The sequence below is a fragment of the Myxocyprinus asiaticus genome, chromosome 6, assembly GCF_019703515.2.
Source record: "Myxocyprinus asiaticus isolate MX2 ecotype Aquarium Trade chromosome 6, UBuf_Myxa_2, whole genome shotgun sequence".
In the NCBI taxonomy this organism is placed as follows: Eukaryota; Metazoa; Chordata; class Actinopteri; order Cypriniformes; family Catostomidae; genus Myxocyprinus; species Myxocyprinus asiaticus.
In genome coordinates, this window is record NC_059349.1 from 4,940,314 (window position 1) to 4,948,468 (window position 8,155).

Sequence of the window (8,155 nt, forward strand, 5' to 3'; positions counted from 1 at the left end):
TGTAATTGTCCTTATGTCCAGTAGCCAGACAGCTATTCAGTACAGTACATTTCTCATCAGCTCTTAAGTAATCCAATGTGAAGGTTGTAAAAAGTAAAGTTATCTTTAACAATGCTTTCAAAGTGAATATCTTGCACTAATGCTGCTACAACATGGGTCACCATCTTGGTTGTTTTGGGCTGAATGGATCACATGACAGTGTCACATACTGTAACAACAAATATGTTTAATACTAATCAAGTGTTCTTTGAATAAATTATTTAATTATATATTATGTTAAACTGTAAGGATGATGATTAGTTTATAGTCTTTGAAGTCCATCCTAAATTACCTGGAGAGATGCAGGCAGTGGTCAGTGAGGCATCCTTCACTGTCTGGCTGGTAGGCTGGTATTTGTACTTCAACTATTTATTGATAGAGCCCTTAATGAATGTGATTGACTTTAAGGTGCCATCATATGGATACTCAGATACTCATCTGAAGGATCATTGGATTATACATGACTCCAGTTCATATTCAGATGAAGTGAGAGATTATGCCAACCTCACAAAATAGTTGTGTGACATTCAGGTGCTGTAAAGGTCTTTATGTCACTGAATGAGTTGTGACTATGATGCATCTGGTTTGTGATGAAGTAACGGGGCGCATACAAGCAGCATTACATCACTTTACCAGTCAGTGCCAAACACTTACATTGTTTCCATAAGTATGACTATTGCTATGCTTAAATATAGGATTAGTGAAGATCTGGTTTCATTTTATAGTTTAGAAAGGTGCCTTTAATTCTTGTTGATAAAAACAGTGGTATTAAACAATGAATTATTCAAACACAATCAAGTCTGTTCATGAGGATCTGACAGTAAGAAAGCTTTCTTTGAATGTCAGAGATTTGCATATCTTCCCTCTCATGAATTAAGAAAGTTAATATGCCTCAACTCACAAAAGTAGATTCACAAATGGTTAAAGGGATAGTACACCCAAAAATGAAAATTCTCTCATCACTTCCTCACCCTCATGCCATCCAAGATGTGTATGATTTTCTTTCTTCTGCAGAACGTAAATGAAGATTTTTAGAAGAATATTTCAGCTCTGTAGGTCCATACAATGCAAATGAATTGTGATCAGGCTTTTGAATCTCCAAAAAGGAGATAAAATCATCATAAAAGTAATCCATACAACTTCATGTCTTCTGAAGCAATCCAGTTGGTTTTGGGTGAGAACAGACCAAAATGTCCAAAAAAAAAAAAATTCACCGTATTGCCGTCTCGAAGCACAATCATGATTTCAAGCTCAATTACACTTCCTAGTGCTTGACGCATGTGCAGATGATGCTATAGGAAGTGTAATCGAGCTTGAAATCATGATCGCTAAGGAGACCGCTGTCAAGATGTACAGTGAAAAAGGAGTTAATTTTTGGTCTGTTCACACCCAAAACCAACTAGATCGCTTCAGAAGACATTATCCACGTTTCCACTGTCGGGCCAAATGAGGGCGGGATACTGCCAGTTGCTTTCCCACTGTCACTTCCTGGGCTTCATTGTGCAGACTCGGGGATTTTTCAGGGCCAACAACCAATGGCCTTTGGCCCGTCAATTTCCCTTGGGCCAAACAAGGCCAACTGGGGAGTGAGGCGGGGTCAATGTCAAAGGCAGAGTTTCGCAGAACTTGCCAGGTTGTGTATCCATCGCACAATCGAAGAGGTTCGGGAAAAAATTTTAAAATTGCGGGTACAGTACAAATCCATTAAAACGCACAATGGACAAAGCGGTGCCCAAAGAAACAACTTTAACTGTTAGTGGAGAGACCAATCGGGACACCATGGCAGATACAGTCGGTGAGTTTTCTACGTTAACTTATCTTGCTAGCTAACTAATGTTTACAAACAATATAAACTTGATATTCTAGATAACTAGATAGCTTCTCACTTGCTTGTGAAATGGGCGGGGTATGTGATGTTGGCGCCAGGGCGCATTGTAAAGGCATGTTTTAGGGCAACGCTGTGGGGCTATTGGCCCGATGGTGGGAATGCAGATCGATTTTGGTCTCATGGCTCGAGGTCTGAGGCTACTGGCTCCAGCTGACCAGTTTATAGCCCTGGCTCGCACTGGCCTGATAGTGAAAAGCAGCTATTAATTAAACCACTGGAGTTAGATGGATTATGTGTGCTGACTTTATCTGCTTTTTGGAGCTTCAAAGACCTAATCACCATTCACTTGCATTGTATGTACCTACAGAGCTGAAATATTCTTCTAAAAATCTTTGTTTGTGTTCTGAAGATAAAACAAAGTCATACACATCTGAGATAGCATAAACAGGGTAGGGTAAATAATGAGAGAATTTTCATTTTTGGTGAACTAACCCTTTAAGAAATTTAATTAATTAAATCTAATAGGGACTACTTATATTGATTATTTATTTGTTGGTATAATAAAAAAATAAATAAATACAAAAAGTACCATCTCCATGTAATGTAGTATATTGTTTATGCAGTGAATACAATTAAACAAATATTTTTATTTTAATGACAGAACAATTTGGAATGTTTATCTGTGATTTACAGAATAGACTCCACTGTGTATATATAGAAACAGTCTGAGCACTAATGCCCAGTGTTGCATTTTTGCTACATTTAGAAACATTGTCTCAAATTTATGAAAGCTGATATTTTCGAGGGATGTAATTATTTTTCAATCAGTAAACATTTTGTAAATTAAGAAAAAATATATATTACCGTTCAAATACAACTAATAATTTGTTCCAGAATTGTTTCAATTAGCAATTGTGTCAACTAGCCGTGACCTTTTTGTGTGACTTTACCCAGATAGCACATATACATCTCCAATATGTCTGTTAAAGATTGTTTCATCTGAAAAGCATCGCATTCTAATTAACATCTGCTAAACATCTTAAGTTGAGATTTACAAACATTCTAAATTATAAACATCTCAAAGACATCTGCTGAATGTCTTATTGACATTTTGCAGTGTTCCGCAAGGATCTCTGTTAGGGCAAATTTTTTTTTCTCTATATATCTTACCGCTTGGTTCTGTGTTTTTCAAAAAATATAACATACATTTTCATTGCTTTGCAGATGACCTGCAATTGTATTTGTGGTTGAATCCCAATGATCTGACTAATTTAAATGTTCTTCAAACTTGTATAGCAGATATAAAAAATTGGACAGCATGTAATTTTCTGCAGTTAAATACTGATAAAACAGAGGTTGGTATAATTGGTCATGGTTTTTAAAAAAAGTCAGATTGAGTCAGCACTTCATCAGGTGGTCCCAAATATCCAGCAGGTGGTAGAAATTTGGGTGTCTATTTTTATACAAATTTAAATTTTGAATATCACATTAGTAAGTTAGATCAGTCTTGTTTTTATCAGTTAAGGGACATTTCCAAGGTGAGACATGTTTTGAGTTTTAGGGATACAGAGAAGCTCATACATGCTTTTATTTCGCCTCACCTTGATTATTGTAATGCCGTTTTTTTTTTTTTTTTTAAATCAGTGCACTTCAGCACAGCTACAATCAATACAAAATGCTGCAGCTAGTCTTTTGACACAAACTAGATCTTTTAATCAAATTAATCCAATTCTTCTTTGCATTGGTAACCAATTCATTTTAGGTTTGAAAATGTTATTAAAATGTATTAACTAAATATAAAGCAATACATGGTTTGGCGCCAGATTATTTAGCAGAACTTTTAAGACCTTACGAAACAGTTAGACCTCTAGATCTTCTTATTGTAAACAGTTGGCTGTTCCAAGATCCAGAGGTATTGCAGATGAGCAAACAGTGTTAAAAATACGTCTTCCAGATGTAAACACACATCAAATACACGTCTGGGTGATGTATGTGTGCTTTCAGGGTTTAACAAAAATTCTAATTCTGCTACGCTTGGTCTCTGAATGTTAATTGATACATTACTCATTACTCAACATGCAACAGACATGAGTTGATACTGAAACGTCTTTTCCCTGCTTATATAAATCTACTTTTCTCATCTGTTCACTGATATGCCTTGTCCAAAGACAAAATGTTTATAAAGTGGGGTTATGAACACTTTGTAAGGAACAAACCAGTTGCTAACTTGCTCCCACTCTTCAGCAACCATAGATTTAATCTGTTACCTTACAGCTGGCAGGATGGATTCTTATTCACTTCACTTGCTCCAGTCTAATGCCATTATCATTTTCTCAAGCAGCTGCTAACTTGTCAGAATTGATCATTTTTCATGAATCACTCTGCGGCTTTCAATGATGAAAAACATTTACCTGTCCATTGGTTGATGAGGAGGATTTAGCTTTCCTTCGGTATGAAAATAAGTCCCAGAATCTATGCCACAGATACGACGCCATCAGACACACACTGCCAACAATCCAAATGTCTCTGCCCTTGAAGAAACAATCCATTGTCATTTGTTATTGCTTCTCATGTGACATTACATTCATGTGCTCAAGGGGAACTCTGTGGATGGCAAGTAAAAGCACAGAACGTGTGTATCGAAGTGTGAGGGCCTCCCCATACATATGGACCTTATAACAACTCCCCTTTTTCATTCCAAATGCACTTGCATTCTCCCAGCCCCCACCCTTTCTCACTACTTAAAGGACCAAAGGCACAATCCCACCTGTCTCCAGTGACAAGAGAGTGACAGGTGCTCGGGTAATGGAGTTTGAATTTGAAAAGTCTCATCTCTTATATCACTCTCACTCACCATCCTTGTGGTTATGCAGTGAGCTCATGCTTCACAAGACAGCCAGAGTTTTCCTCTACTTGAGTCACCAATGCTTCTGTAAAGGCTCCGATACACTCAAGACAATTTCTTCTTCGCTGAGCAACAGTATACGGCTAACAAACATTCAGACACCAGCTACGCTGCACATTAAAATGTGTTATCAATGTCTACATGCCTCATTCTATCAATAGAATCCACATGAGATCAGTATAAGAGGCTGTTCTAACAACTTAATGATGATTTAAAGTAATATATACCATAGATAATGTGTAATTTGTCATATTTACATTCTGACCTCTTACTAAAGCTAATGCTAACATGCTATTCATGGCCATAATATGCACCGGTTACCCTCTGTCATTGTATTTTAGGATGAATTTGTGAAAAAAATGTGATCATAATTTGTATATATATATAAGGGAATTCACTAAGAATTATTTATTCCGTTTATTTGCAGGTACTGTCTGTGCTGTTTTAGCATCCAATTAAAGGAGCCATGCAAATCAGGCAATGGTGTAAATGCAGTCACAAAATTTAGAATGAATGCAGTTTGCACTATATAATTCCAGATCTTGCATGCTAGGTTGCAGAAGATGCAAAAGACTTCCACTTTACTGCATCTACTGTAGGATACAGGCCTGAATGGGCCTTAAAGGGGTCATGAGGAATCAATTGTTCCTTGATCTTTTGACATATACTGTAAGAGGCCATTGAACTATAAAAGTTTCAGAACTGAATACTTACTCCTCAAAAGAAAAAGAGCATTTATTTAAACCAAGCTGCAAAAACAAATCGTTTAGAATTTGTGGAATTTGTGACGTCACACTGCTGCTCAGCCAGTCACACAGGTGAAGAGGAGAGAGAGATGAGCCTCTCATGGGAGATTCATCCAAAGTCGACGTACACAGGATACCTTCATGTGCCTATCTGGATTTAAATGTTTTCTACATAAAAAATTTAGAAATGCTTTGATTGTTATCATGCATCCCGCATTGCTTTTAAAAGATGCGGTGTCAAGTTATAAATCTTAAAAGGATACCCCCATTCTGTTTCATCTTGCTGCTTGCTGTTGTGTTGTTTTGAAGGTGTCCTGGACCTTTTTTGCACCCATCTGTGCTATTTTTAATTATTGGTCTTTTGGAAACATGCACTAGATGGACATCTTTGATCGTATTGATGCGTTTCTGCACAACACCTGCAATGTGCGCCATGTTTTAAGAGCAGTAAAAGTGCAACTTTTAATAATAATTTTAGTAGTAATAGTAAAATAGTAATTTTTCCAACAATTGTTTACAGACAGATTGTTTCACTTTTAATTGACTATTATTTCACAATTCCAGTGGGTCAGAAGTTTACATACACTAAGTTAACTGTGCCTTTAAGCAGCTTGGAAAATTCCAGAAAGCCTTTAGCCAATTAGCTTCTGATAGAAGGTGTACTGAATTAGAGGTGTACCTGGATGTATTTTAAGGCCTACCTTCAAACTCAGTGCCTCTTTGCTTGACATCATAGGATCATCAAAAGAAATCAGCCAAGACCTCAGAAACAAAAATGGTGGACCTCTACAAGTCTGGTTCATCCTTGGGAGCAACTTCCAAACACCTTAAGGTACCACGTTCATCTGTAAAAACAATAGTACGCAAGTATAAACACCATGGGACCGTGCAGCCATTATACCGCTCAGGAAGGAGACACATTCTGTCTCCTAGAGATGAATGTAGTTTGGGGCGAAAAGTGCAAATCAATCCCAGAAAAACAGCAAAGGACCTTGTGAAGATGTTGGAGGAAACAGATAGACAAGTATCTATATCCACAGTAAAATGAGTCCTATATCGACATAGACTGAAAGGCTGCTCAGCAAGGAAGAAACCAATGCTCCAAAACTGCCTTAAAAAAGCCAGACTATAGTTTACATGTGAACATGGGGACAAATATCTTACTTTCTGGAGAAATTTTCTCTGGTCTTATGAAACAAAAATTGAACTTTTTGGCCATAATGACCATCATTATGTTTGGAGGAAAAAGGGTGAGGATTGCAAGCCTTGGTGCACCATCCCAATGTGAAGCATGGTGGTGGCAGCATCATGTTGTGGGGGTGCTTTGCTGCAGGAGGGACTGGTGCACTTCACAAAATAGATGGCATCATGTGGAAGGAAATTATGTGGATATATTGAAGCAATATCTCAAGACATCAGCCATGAAGTTAAAGCTTGGTCGCAAATGAGTCCTCCTAGTGGACAATGACCCCAAGCTTACCTTCAAAGTTGTGGAAAAATGACTTAAGGACAACAAAGTCAAGGTATTGGAGTGGCCATCACAAAGCCCTGACCTCAATCCGATAGAAAATTTGTGAGCAGAACTGAAAAAGCATGTGCGAGCAAGGAGGCCTACAAACCTGACTCAGTGGACATTTCACCTTAGAACTGCCGCAAAACCTGTCATGATCTATGTAATATAATTTTTGCAAAACTGTTGCCATAATCACAAAATTTTCATGAAATCAGGCTGATAAAGAGCCTAATTTACATAAAAAGGTGGCATTTTTTGGGCTGAAAATAACTTCATTTAAATACTCACAGTGCAGTGCTATATCAGTGTTGACTGCACCTGGCTAAAGTGGATTGCAGGAGGTTTTTGCTCTGAAATACCATGCACAAAAGTAGTTCAACTGTTAAGTTAATTTGCTCCTCTGTCTGAATAACAAAGAGCATATGCTGAAATCCAATCCGAAGAAGCTTCAGATTTCAGCTCCTTCAATAGAAACATATATTTATAATTCAAGAAACATGCTCTAAACATTGTTCCATAAACAACAAATATAAACACCTCAACAGTTGTTTATTTGGACGCACTGCCATGGTTTCATTCAGGGAAGTGGGGGCATAAAAATACAAACAGGGCATGGGCAGCTTTTAGACATGCTGAAATTACCAGCTTCCATGCTAGTCTAGGCTGGTTAGTGCTGGTTTGGTTTTGGTCTAGCAGCTAGATGGGCCAGCATAACCAAGTTGTTCACCAACAAAACCTAGCTAGCGAAGCTGATCAACCAGGGATTAGTTACCTGTACAATGACGTACAGTAACTCACTGCTTAAACACTATAATAAAATGCATTGTTGCAGAAATTAGCTAGCTAGTCACGACTGTTTCCCAGAACTGTAGTAACTATGTCGCACATGTTTCAAATTGCCCTCCACCATTTTGTATTGGCAAGTGTGTCATGAATCTACAGCGTTAAACACAACAGACGTGATTATCAAACAATTGACTCTGGTGAACCAGTTCTTTTGAATCTAAAGTGCGCAACACACAGCACTATCAGTGTAGTCTGATTCCCAAACAAATGACTCTAACGAACCGGTTCTTTGAATCTACCCATCATGCAACAGGCCAGTGTAGTGCGATTACCAAAAA